Source organism: Ambystoma mexicanum, chromosome 6q (genome assembly GCF_040938575.1).
Source record: "Ambystoma mexicanum isolate Mex_15411 chromosome 6q, UKY_AmexF1_1, whole genome shotgun sequence".
In the NCBI taxonomy this organism is placed as follows: Eukaryota; Metazoa; Chordata; class Amphibia; order Caudata; family Ambystomatidae; genus Ambystoma; species Ambystoma mexicanum.
Window position 1 is genome coordinate 39,710,037 of NC_090937.1, and position 12,215 is coordinate 39,722,251.

The 12,215-nt window shown below is 43.3% G+C and overlaps 1 protein-coding gene across 6 annotated transcripts in view; it reads left to right on the top strand.

Annotated features, from left to right (window-relative positions):
* Nucleotides 1-12,215, top strand: part of PTPN13 (protein tyrosine phosphatase non-receptor type 13) — a 1,388,150-nt gene that overhangs the window by 1,258,938 nt on the left and 116,997 nt on the right. The window lies entirely within an intron of this gene.

The following is a 12,215-nucleotide window of genomic DNA, read 5'->3' on the forward strand; positions in this document are numbered from 1 at the left end:
TACCCACTGCTCGCTATAGAAAAAGCTAGATGTCAACCAGGTTGAAAAATGTAAAGGGGACAAATTATGCAACCCAGAAGGAATGAGCTGCCCCTTTTCCAGAGTACTAACTTCCAATAAATAAATATGATAATGGTAATTACATAGCTAAGGTTATGGACATGTGTGAAGGACTCAAAAAGATGGATGATACGGCCGTCACTGTTCCTAGAGCCCTAGATTTCCAAAAGATTTTTTTTTAAGTAGTTGCAGATTCTTTGTTATAATTGACAATTCAATTAGAAATCATAAGGATGCTACTCTTACTAAAGAAAATTACATTGTGGCTCAAAGCCCAAAGTGATTCAAAGGCTAATATCCACATTCAGTGAGGTACTTCAGCAATGTGCAAGACCAACACCACCTGAAATACAAAATGAGAAAGAAAACCATGCCCTAAATAAATGGATCGGTGTAACAAAAAAAATGCCATAATCTGGATATCCCACCTGCTGCTGTTCCTTTAGTAGGGTTCTTGCTAAATATAGAACCACCTACAACCAAAGGCAGCTAAACAACTGTTTCTCTAATAAATAAGGTGACAAGGGATTAATAGCACTTTAAGTGGACCATTGATTAATCCTAGGAACATCCTGATGGCTAGACACACCCAGTGTGTAGGCGCAGCCAGTGAATGTGTCAATGGTGACTGTATTGCAATTACATTTTCCAACTGCGTGGTCGTGTCATATCTGTTAAACTCTAACCTTCCATTCTGTACACCCCAAAGAAAAGTTAGATTTGTGCCTCTTTCTTTTTTCTACCCACACAATATACTGCGTTCTCCATCCATTGATGTACTTAAACCCAAAGGCAAAAGCATAAACATGAAATCCCTCCCCCAGGCCAAGTAATACTGATCCCTCTGCTGCCTTTACTAAAACAAACCACCAGAGGGAATCTATTTGGGTAGAAAATGTACATGCTGAAGCAATAATGGAAAGTGGAGGTAAGATTACTGAAAAAAAGCCCATTTGAACCACACACACTCTACATGAAACATGGCCCGGTTCTAATAGAAAATCGCTTCAGGTTTTTGTCTTCTATTGAAGAATGGATTGACTACAATTGAAGGAAAGGAGTAAAGTTGTATCTCGAGTATTGGGTAGTTTGGGTAGTGAAGAATTAACTCCATTTTACACCTGCACTTACTGAACGAGAACCTAGAACTGACAGAGGATGGAGGAACAGCAGTTCTCTATGCAAGCACTTCCCCTATCCTCAATGTTGTGGAAATAGGCAGGTTATAATGGAAAGTTAGATTAAATGGATATTATTAAGACTTTATCTTCATTTGATATTATCCTTATGCAGGAGACTTGGGCTACCCATGAATTAAATGTGGATGGTCTGATGATATTGTATTTGTCCCTTCTTCCCAAGGGGGAGCCCCCTCTGTGAGGGTAGGGAGGTCAGCCCACTCTTCAAAACCCTCCCTAGGGATCGAAGCAAGTGGGACCTCACTGGGAGAGACTCAACCTTTGGGGACAAGGACTCCTGTGCCTATGAGTAACTTCCTAGGCCAATACTGTATAATTATAATTATTATAGAATTATAATTGGTTTATTTATATCGCGCTTAATACCCAGAGCACTCTAAGCGCGGACCAGGGGATCGTACCTGTGTTGCTCGGCATCTTGCTTCACAGAAGAGCACGTTGCCCCTGAACTATCCTTCTGAGATTTTAGCCGCATACATGGGACTGCCTGCTAAAGTAAATAATATGGCATCTTTATCTTAGGTTGAAGGCAATGCAAAAAGAAGCCCAACTGGGCAAGAAAAGGAAGACTCTTTAACAAGCGATGCATATTGAACTGTGACAAAAAGTAGAGGAGAGCCTTGTGCGCAGGGGAAGCGACCTGACATCATTATGCCTTGTGGATTTGGAGCAAAAGTAAGCCGTGGAGCCCACCACTTTCAACGAGGCAAAGAACGCCAGTACGAGACACTGGAAGCCCGGTGTATTCAGATGCGAGGAGAGCGTTGTGAGGAAGGAAGGAAAACGAACTACCCGGTGGTGGCATGACTACAAGAGTAGCGTGGTGGGCAGGACGCCCGAAAACGATGCCGAGATCATCGGTATGGGAAGTGTGTGCCACTTCCAACCACCAACAGTCGTGCGGTGCAGAAACCCGGTGAGAATCCGAGAACAGGAACCCGAGATGCGAGAAGAGTGAGAAAGCAATCCTGACCGAGCGCCAAGTCCCGCCACCATCCCGAGCAAAGAGAGGTACCGGGGGAAGCACAAGGGGTGGGTTCTATGTTCTTTCATCGTCAGGATTTATAACGTTTAACTTTTTCGTAATGTTCTCCTTGTTTAAAAGGCAATCTAATTTTTTTTTTATGGGATTTCCCCCCCCCCCCAACAACCTGCCTTCACAACCTATTTTTAACTATTCCTGACCTCCAACCACTTATCTGCCCTTTCCCAACCCCCCCAAAAATTTGATAACCTTATTTGTAATTTTCTCCTGGTTTAAATGCCTGGCGATAAAAGGACGTTATACTGCGTGAGGCTGCCGGGACATTATTATAGATCGAAAGAGACTCATCCCTTCCTGAAGGACGAGAAAGTAGGTCTAAAATTGTGTAAATTAAGTTGTTAATGAATAACCCGGATAGGGAAGAGGGTTATTGCATGAGGAGAGAAACTCGTCTCAGCCTTAAGGAGCAGAACGTAGAGCGAAGACTGTATAAGTTGAGTTATAAGCAAGTAACGAATAACCCGATCGAGATGGAGGGTTATTATATGAAGGGAGACACTCCACCCAGTCAGCGGGACGATATCAAGGCGAAAAGAAGGCAAGCAAGTAAGATAAGAAGGGAAAAGCCTAGAAAAGAGGGGTTAAGCAACACAGGTGAGGAACAAACAGACTGGAAGTCAGTTCCCTGGGAGGAAGGGAAGAAACCACCTACCTTTCAAGTTCAAGACTGCTGGAAGTCTAACATGGAATCCTATAATGAGAGGCAACATATGAAACCCCTGAATGAACAATCTAACATAAGAGACACTGTAAGACAGAGAAGTTATCACAAGGGAAGCTGAAAGAGGTGGGCAAGAGAACCTCACCTCAGGAAATCCTGGAGAGAAAGAATGGGAAGAACATATTAGTGATAACCACATTGTGAGGGCATGTCTCAGAGGATGATTTCCTAAACATAGGATCACAGAAAGTACGAAAGATGAGAGTATTCTTGAAGAGCTCCAAAGATTTCTCTCAGACTATCCAAGGAGGTTATCATGAAATATCTGTACAACAGGGAAAATCTAAAACTACATACACTATCAAAGGAACTGAATAGACCAGGCAAAGACACAACATTCCCTGGGCCAATTTAAGTTAGTTAAATATAGTGGTAGGGTCACATAGGGTTAGTTTGGATGGAGGACATTTTTATTTGAGCACATTTAGTTTCTTTAGTCAGATAGGGTATTCCCTCTGGTAATGGGGAAAGTTAGTCCTTCTACTTATAAGTGTCATTAAATATCTTGAATGATGTCTCCCGCATATCCATCTCCTTCTTCCGACCCACCACTATGGTAATACATCTCATCAAATTAAAGCAGAAAAGGAACAAAGAAATGAAGAGGTTGACCCTTTGGCGGGCCAGCCACACTAATAAGATCTGCTCTGGCGCTAGAAATTAATTTGATTGCATCAAACTCTCCATATCCCCTGATGTTGACAGCCAAAAATGCAAACTTTGACATCTTGTACCTACAGATCTTTTTATAATAAGCCTGGGACTGGGGCTAGCAACTCAGCATTACTAGATCTGAAGGCTTGTAAAAGATCAAAAGATGTGTATTTCTCACATTAACAATTGTAGAGCTGAGAAGTCGACGTGGTTCATTGTTAGGGGGGATTTCAGTGTTAAGAAAGATAATGAACCACCGTCGGGCCTGTTTTTAACCACTGAAGACAGTGTATATGACATCATACCTTAGGAAATGCAAGGTCCACAAATCTGTACAGGTGGTTTACAATTACGTACCTGTCTTACAGAGAGGGACTGTGGACAGTAAATGGGTGCGTTTCCTCTGATAGACCGGGGGAATTTTACTTGTAATAGCCATCGTGGCAGAACAGCAATATATTACTTCTGTACTTCTATTACTAGATGGAAGTCAATTCTGGATTTCCATGTCAGTCATGATTTGTATAGTGTTAATTATGCCATTATTATGAAATTACTTAGACAATGTAGATCTTAAAATACAATTGTTATGCCTACTACTGTAAACACAACTACTACCACTAACAAAAGAGGGATTAGGTGGGACACTACGAAGGACATGGCAGCACAAGAAACCACAATAGCAAAGACTTTGCCTCTAATCCAAACATTATTGAGGACAGATCTAGCTCCTGAAATATTTTTTAACAACTATGAGAGTGTAATGAATGTTTTTTCTAGGACATGCTGTGAATATAATCCTAATTTGAAAAATGGCTAATTTAACGATAAATGCCAGCAAGTTTATAAGATTTACTGACCATACGAAAGGCTGATACTATCCATACGAATAAATTGGAGCATGCTCGAGCCTCATACAAGGAAGTTATCAACCAGCGTAAAAAGGAATTGGATATTTTGGCATGGGAGGAATTAAGGGAAGCAACCTCTCAAACGAATACGACTACATTCTGGGAATTAATTTGTTATGGGCTATGACATTCTGAAAATAGAAACGATAGTGGCACTAATGTCTTAGAAGCAGATTGGATTGACCATTTTTCTCAACTATATAATCCGGCAAAAATGTGTAATGAGTAATCTTAATGAGTAAATGAACAATGTTAATAAAAAAAAATAGACTCGTTTTACCCTTCCAGAAGTTACTAAGGCTATTCGCTCACAGACACTAAACAAGAATCCCTGCAGATTTATTCTTCTCCTTGGAAGACCTTTGGGCAACACTTTTGCACATTGTCTTTAATTACATGCTGATAAATGCAATATTGCCTGAGCCTTAGGTACATGCAATTATTTTCCCAGTCTATAAAAAAGGTGCCAGGTCTGCACCAGCTTCCTACTACCCAATCTCTTTGCTCGACTCCCAATTCAAAATCTTTGGGTGGGTAATTTTAACCGGTTTACAATCATGGGTCGATTCAGAAAATATTCTGTCGCGTATGCTACTGGGATTTAGAGTGGGTTTAGGGATGGACCTGCAGGACCTGAATCAATACCTTATTATATCAGATTCCCTTTTCATTAAAAAATAAATAGTTTCATTAGCTTTCATGGACTCAAGTAGTGCGTTTGGTAAGGTCAACAGGGCCAAACTCTGGGATTGCCTAAAAGCCCTATGCTATGGAACTGGTAAAACCTCTGTTACTACACAATGGTACAAGGACCTGTGTTAGAGCTGGAAATAATGCCTACTGCACAGCATTGTTCTCTGTCAATACTGGAGTTAGGCAGGGTTGTGTACTTGTCCCCTCCTATTTTCCCTGCATGTAAATGTCTGCATAAATATCCTATTAACCTGTGGGGCTGATACACCTCACTTTGACGATATAAATATACTAGTCCTCGCATTATGGATGATACGCTTTGAATAGCTAGATCCCCCATTTCACTTCCACGCCTCATCTGTTATTTTGATTTTTATGAGCAGCCTTGACCGGAAAGTAAATGCATCCAATTCGGCAGTTATGGCACTGTCCTTTTATGCAGAAGAGTACACTCTCCCACTACCCGGCTGACCTATCTCTGCGCTCAATCCCTCCCTCCTTTTCCAAAAAGCTTGCTGACTGGCCGCCGGGTGTACCTCAGAGTCTCACAGGTCCCTGGCACCTTCGCCATTCCCCTCGCACTTGCCTCCGGGCCTGCACTTGCCTCATCGTTACTGCACTTGGTCAATGACCCATGAGAGTGGCATCTCTCAGCACTTACCCCAGTTTCTGACTGACTGGGCGCACTTAGATTCCCCACCGACCCCTGCACTTGTCCCCCCACCCCTTTACCGTCTGTGCACTTGCGCGATCTGAATGTACCATGCCTTGAAGATAGTCTATCTGTCTTCCCTAGCTCCCCTCCTTGCATGGTGATGCCTCAATGCACTTGGTAGAACTGCAGAATCGTCGTCAAACTGATTTGCTGTTATCTACACTGTTATTTGTATTATATGCACTTACACTGCCGGTGCAGATTTGTATCATTCAGAAATTCAAGGGCTATGAATGACTGTTTTTCCCCCTTGTTCCCTCCCTCCTTGAGCGCTTGAAACACTTGCCTTGTGTATAGGCGCTTTACAAATAAACATTACCATACCATACATGCATTTGAATGGAACAGGTGGTTCAGGCATTGCATGATATTGACGGGCAACCATGTTTCAGCATGATGTACACAGGTTCTCAGCATTGAGTCTTAGGTAGACACTACATTCTTATGCCTAGGACTTTCGCGGTTCTCACATGGTCCAGTGTGAGATCGCACCTTCTGTTTCTACTTCTTCCTGCGGAAGCCGCATCACCTGTTATGACGGCTCTCTAAAACACGCTTCGATATATCAAACGGGAAATACGGTAGAAGCGAGGACTACAGGAGCATGCATCCTTATGCAGTGGAAGGCGATTTACCCCTGTGGTTGACATGCACACTGCATCATAGGACAAATGCAGTTATGGCACTGAGGCACTATTAAACATGGCAGTCAGCGAGTAACTCAAATAGCTAGTAGTGTAACTGGGGTATCTGAAGAGTGTGGTGAATTTAAATTTCTAATTTTTCCCCCACACATTTCAACATTGTACTTCCTAATTGGACAGCCTTGAGGTGCCCATCAACAGCACCATGTCTGCTGCTTATAGAAATCTATTCTTCCTAACCACCTGATACTCTAATTAAGGTGGGAATTTCCACCTCAGGCAGAAATCACCAGCTACCAAGTAACCATCCCATGTGATACATTCAGGCGTCACTCCCTCCAGTTCGCCAGAGAGACTCACCTTTCTACATATGTCATCTATGCCATGCAACAGGGCTATGCTTTGAACAGGTTTTTGTCACATCTGCACAGCCTTATAGGCGTACATGATCTGTGCCAACCAATATGTCTTAGCTGTGTCAAATCAGTAACATGACTGCGTTGCTGCCCTATTTGTGACGAGCTGCAAGTCTATTGCTCATGAGTGAATATTTTAGGTTTTGCTTGATCACCCACAGTTCCAACCTTGTTGTGCTTTAAAAAACCATTCATTCGTTTGTTTTCTTTTTAGTACAATTATTACTTATGTTAAACCATTGTTTCCCTACCCGTCCCTTCCCTGAATATGTATTTACTGTCCCTGTCTATACACAGTATTTCCAGACAGCAATATCTATCACATTTTAATCATGGATAGTAAATGTTCTTCATCATATCTTTCATTATGGACATCATTTCAATACTATCTAGCAGCATAGGTAACATTCACTCGGTGTGTAGCACTTTTTGGGTCTTCCCGAGAATCAACACCAACACAAAAAAAACTCAATTATTGTTTCTATATATTCCCACATATTGATTTATTTGACAAATGCTTGAGTGACATGGCATCGTACATCTTATGGAGTGCAAAGGGTAGGCCTTGTGCCTGTTAACTTAAAAGCAGTCTTCTCAGCTTCATATGTTATTTGTATAAATCAAACCTTTCCTTAAACGTCCTCATTTTTTCATTAAAAAGGCTCAATACATTCTCAACTCTCTGTGGCACTAATGAAGACAAGTCGCATTTGATCACATACCAGCCATGTATAGTGATTTTCAGTTCTGCAAGCCAATATATTTCATGTCTCTTAGTTTGGGTGCGAGCATCTTGCATCACCTCCATATGGTGAATCCAACTATTATTTTCCACAAACAATCTTGCTCCGTTCTGCATCTGTTCATTGACTTATCCTTCCCAACAGATTCTTCCTCCAGTAATCATTATCTGGCCATGCACTTAAACTGGTGGGTCAACTGGCCACAGAGTCCATTCAGCCCCCTCTACCTGACCCTACCACTATTTTACTACTTGAATTGAGCCAAGAGTAGGTATTTCTTCTCCTGGGCTAATCGTAGTTTCTGAAACTCTGAATGGAAATGTCTCTCTTACAATTGAGTTTCTTAATAAAATCTTCTTTGGTAAGCTCGGGATATCTCATTCATTAACACTTGTAAAACACTTCTGGGATGGGTGCTCTCTTTCAGGTTATGCTGCTTACAGCTTGTTTTGTGATAGTGTTTCACACTCTTGTCTTCACTTATGACCCTTTTTTTTTTAAACCAAGTTTATTTTTGGATCGAAGGCATACAGGTAAATACAACATAACATTTGCCAACAATTATTATTTAGGTTCTGCGTCTTACTTGTGTTCATACCCTAAAGTTCGTAGAAGTTTGCTTTGCCTTCAAAGATTTTCAGTTTTGTTTTTTTTCCTCCTCTTCATCCCCCTCTCCCCCTCGCCCTCCCCTTCATCCCCCTCTCCCCCTACAAACCCCTCCCTCCCACAACTTTAACCACTATTTTACACTATAGAGTTCCATAGATTTAGGATCTTATCCTGACATTTGAGTCCCGGAGTCTTTACGTCTGGTAAGTCTCAGATGACATGCGTGTTCCGGAGTAGGCAGGGTTTGAAGAATTGTGCTTCTCTGTCCCACACCTGTTCATGGAATGGGTTCCAGATAGTTAAGAATTTTTGATTTTTTCCAGTACTGAGAGCACATATCTTCTCCATAGCCATTACTCCCCAGACCTTGATCCACCACCATGCTGAGGATTGGGCCCTCTTTGTTTTTCCAGTTTTGTGCAAGGGTCATTCTTGCTGCTGATAACAGGTGAGTAATGAGCCTGGCTGTCGTTCCTGACATTGCGTATTTACCTTCTATGGGGACTCCTAAGAGAATTGTTTTCGGAGATCTTGGCAGTTCAACCCTAGAAATGTCCTTTATGTGGCTTAGTATTTCCTTCCCATAGGCCATGGCTTTGGGGCATGTCCACCACATAAGGAATAGTCTCTCTTCTCACTGCAGTTCCTCCAGCAGTTTGGTGAGTATGACTTTGTGATTTTATGAATGCGGCTCGGGGACATATACCATCTGAGGCATAGTTTGTAAGCTGATTCCTTTATCGTAGTGCATCTGGAGGTGCCGTGTGCATGTGCCCATATTTGGTTCCATTACATATCTATAGCGCTCATTTTCTCCTATATTGAATTTCTGCTGACAGTCTGTGAAGAGTAATGGAGAGCCGTCTTTGTACATGTCTTTCAGGTACATAGTCTCGGCCCCTGACCATCCCGCCCAATACTTTCGATGAAGACCCGGTGTGAAATCTGGGTTGTGCATCAGCAGCGTATATGGGCCCATTCCGCTCGGGATACGTTTCTTTTTCCGGGCTCTGTCCCAGCTTTGCAGTTACCATTTCGTCATTTCTAATAGCACCCCCGGCTCTCCGGTTTTCTTTTCTCAGGCTCAACATGGTTATTAGGGGGGCTAATGAGGCTGGTTGTTCGATTCTACACCATCCCTTATGGTTCTCTGGTTTTGCCCACCTCATCATTGGTGTTAGTTGTGCTGCTAAGATGTATCTGTCCATTTCTGGAACTTCCAGGCCACCCAGGAGCGGGGAGCACATTAGGATTTGTTTCTGGATCCTGGGTTTCTTACCGTGCCATATAAATTTAAATATCGCGTTTTGCAACTCTCGGATCTTGGCTGGCGGTATGGGCACCGGTAGTGAACTTATTACATAAAGGAGACGAGGGAGGATAGTCATTTTGACAGCTGTGATGCGGGCAAACCATGACAGCTCCTGAGATTCCCATCTGAGCATGTCTTCCTGTAGCTGTTTTCACACTGAGACTATGTTTGCCTGATATAGTTTGTGTGGTTCTCTAGTAAGGTGGATCCCTAAGTATTCCAGTTTTTCCCCCACCCAGCCCAACGGGAATGTCCTCTCCAATGTCTCAGTCACTTCTCTCCTTGCTGTTATGTTCCTGGCTCTTGATTTGGAGAAGTTTATGGAGAACCCGAGATCTGTCTGAATTCTTCCAGTTTGGCCATTGCTCTGGGCATCGTATTTTCTGGGTCTCCCATGAAGAGCATAATGTTGTCCGCGTACAGCGCTATTTTGTGGGTTTCCCGAGTAATCGTCATTCCTCGGATTCTAACATCTTGTCGGAACTGCATTGCGCATGGCTCCATCGCCATCGCGAAAATCAGAGGGGCGAGGGGACAGCCCTGTCGCGTGCCCCTTCTGATCTTTATGAACTCCGTGCTCTGTCGTTGATCCTAAAACTTGTCGATGGGTGTTGGTAATTGGCGAGCACCATCTTGGTGAATTCTGGGCCACAGCCGAAGCACTCCAAGATCAGTTGGATACCAGTCCATGCTATCAAAGGCCCGGGTAGCATCCAGAGATGCCACTGCAAACGTCTGTCGTGTTCGTCGCCCCGCATCTATGATGTCTACTGTCCTTCTGACATTATCTTCTGTGTGCCGGTCAGTGATGAACCCCGCTTGGTCGTTGTGTATTATGTTCGGCAGGATTTTCATTAGGCGGGTTGCTAGGATTTTCGTGTAGATTTTTGCGTCGGTGTTCAGCAACGCTACGGGACGATAGCTTGCACAGTTGTGGGGATCTTTACCCGGTTTCAGGGGCAGTATAGCTATAGACCTCCCCATATCAAGTGTGACCTTCCCCTCTTCTCTGATTTTATTATATAGCTTTGACAACGGGCCGTGCAATTGGGTGCAGGACGTCTTGTAATAGCCGTTGCCAAGGCCGTCTGGACCTGTAGTCTTATTCGCTGGTAGTGCTGAAATGGCATTGCTGATCTCGTGTGCCGTAATTGGGTGCCCAAGATTAATTCTGTCTTGTTCATCAATCTGGGGCAGCGGGAGAGTGTTGATGTAGGTGAGTTGGCGTTCTGTGTCAAGATTCTCGCTAGTTAAGAGTTCCTCATGAAATCGCTTCATTATTTCTTTTTTGTCGAGCTCTGCCGTGTGGGGTTTTCCATGGACATCGTTTAGTTGTGCTATATAGTTCTGGGTTTTTTGCTTTCTCAATTTCACTGCCAGGAAACGATTTGCCTTGCCCCCATGGATATAATAGGATTGTTTTGTTTGTAGCAGTGACTGGGCTATCTGGTCTGCCGTATGATTCTCCAGTTGAGCTCTGATTTTCCAAAGCACTCTTAAGGATTTTCTCGAACAGTGGGCTTTGTGTTGGGCTTCGGCATCTTTCACCTCTTTTTCTAGCACTTATGACCCTTTTACATTCTCTCAATTCAGCCTTGGCAACCTTGCATGGGACTTAATCCCCTTTGATATTCCTCACTCCTAGATTCTCTTTTATACTCTTCCTTCTGTTATCTGGTTCTCTTAATAATCTTATATCATATTCCTCATAAGTTATGCTTGGGATTTGGTTTATTCACTCTATCTCTTTGTTCATAACACCTTTTCCCTTCTTTCCAGGTTAATTTTCTCCAGTCCCACACAGGGTTATTTGTTACTTGCTTTATGAGCCGTTCGCATTGTCAATCAAACAACTTTATTCCTTTTATCTCGTCTTTTTGACTGGAATGAGTTGCACTCTTCTTGTACTCTTGGCCCGGCACCTCACGCTTGTCCTGTTACCCGGTACCTTCATCTGCGTAGGGGATCGTTGCAGAGCTCAGAACTCGCTCAAGTATTCTTCTCCTTTATCGGTTTTCCCATTCTGGATTGTTAGCGCTGTCTCGTTCTCGGCTTCCCTTCAGGCTGCAGCCATCTACAGACGTGGATGGCAGAGAGCTCCTTCCGCTCCCAGCTGTGATCGTCTTCACATTGATCAGCTGGCGTCTCACCCACCACGAGGCGTTTGTGGTCATGCCACCACTAGCTTCTGGACACTTCTCTCTTCTCGGGCAGCGGGTTCCCCATTGCCGTTTTCGCCGGACTCCTGATGTCTCACTGTGGCGTTCCTCCCTGATTCAAAAGTTGCGGCCTTTGTGGCTTGTCTTTGCTCCACCCCTCCAATGTGCAATCACATAATCGGGCTTCCCCTGTGTTCCATTTCCATACCCTCTCCTCCTCCACTGGTCTCAGTTAACTATATGTCTCTTCTTAAAAAGATATCCTCTTTTCCTTCGTCTTATAGATTCACTTCAGCATTGTCTGTAGGCAAATATAAAGATGTTGCTTTCTTCA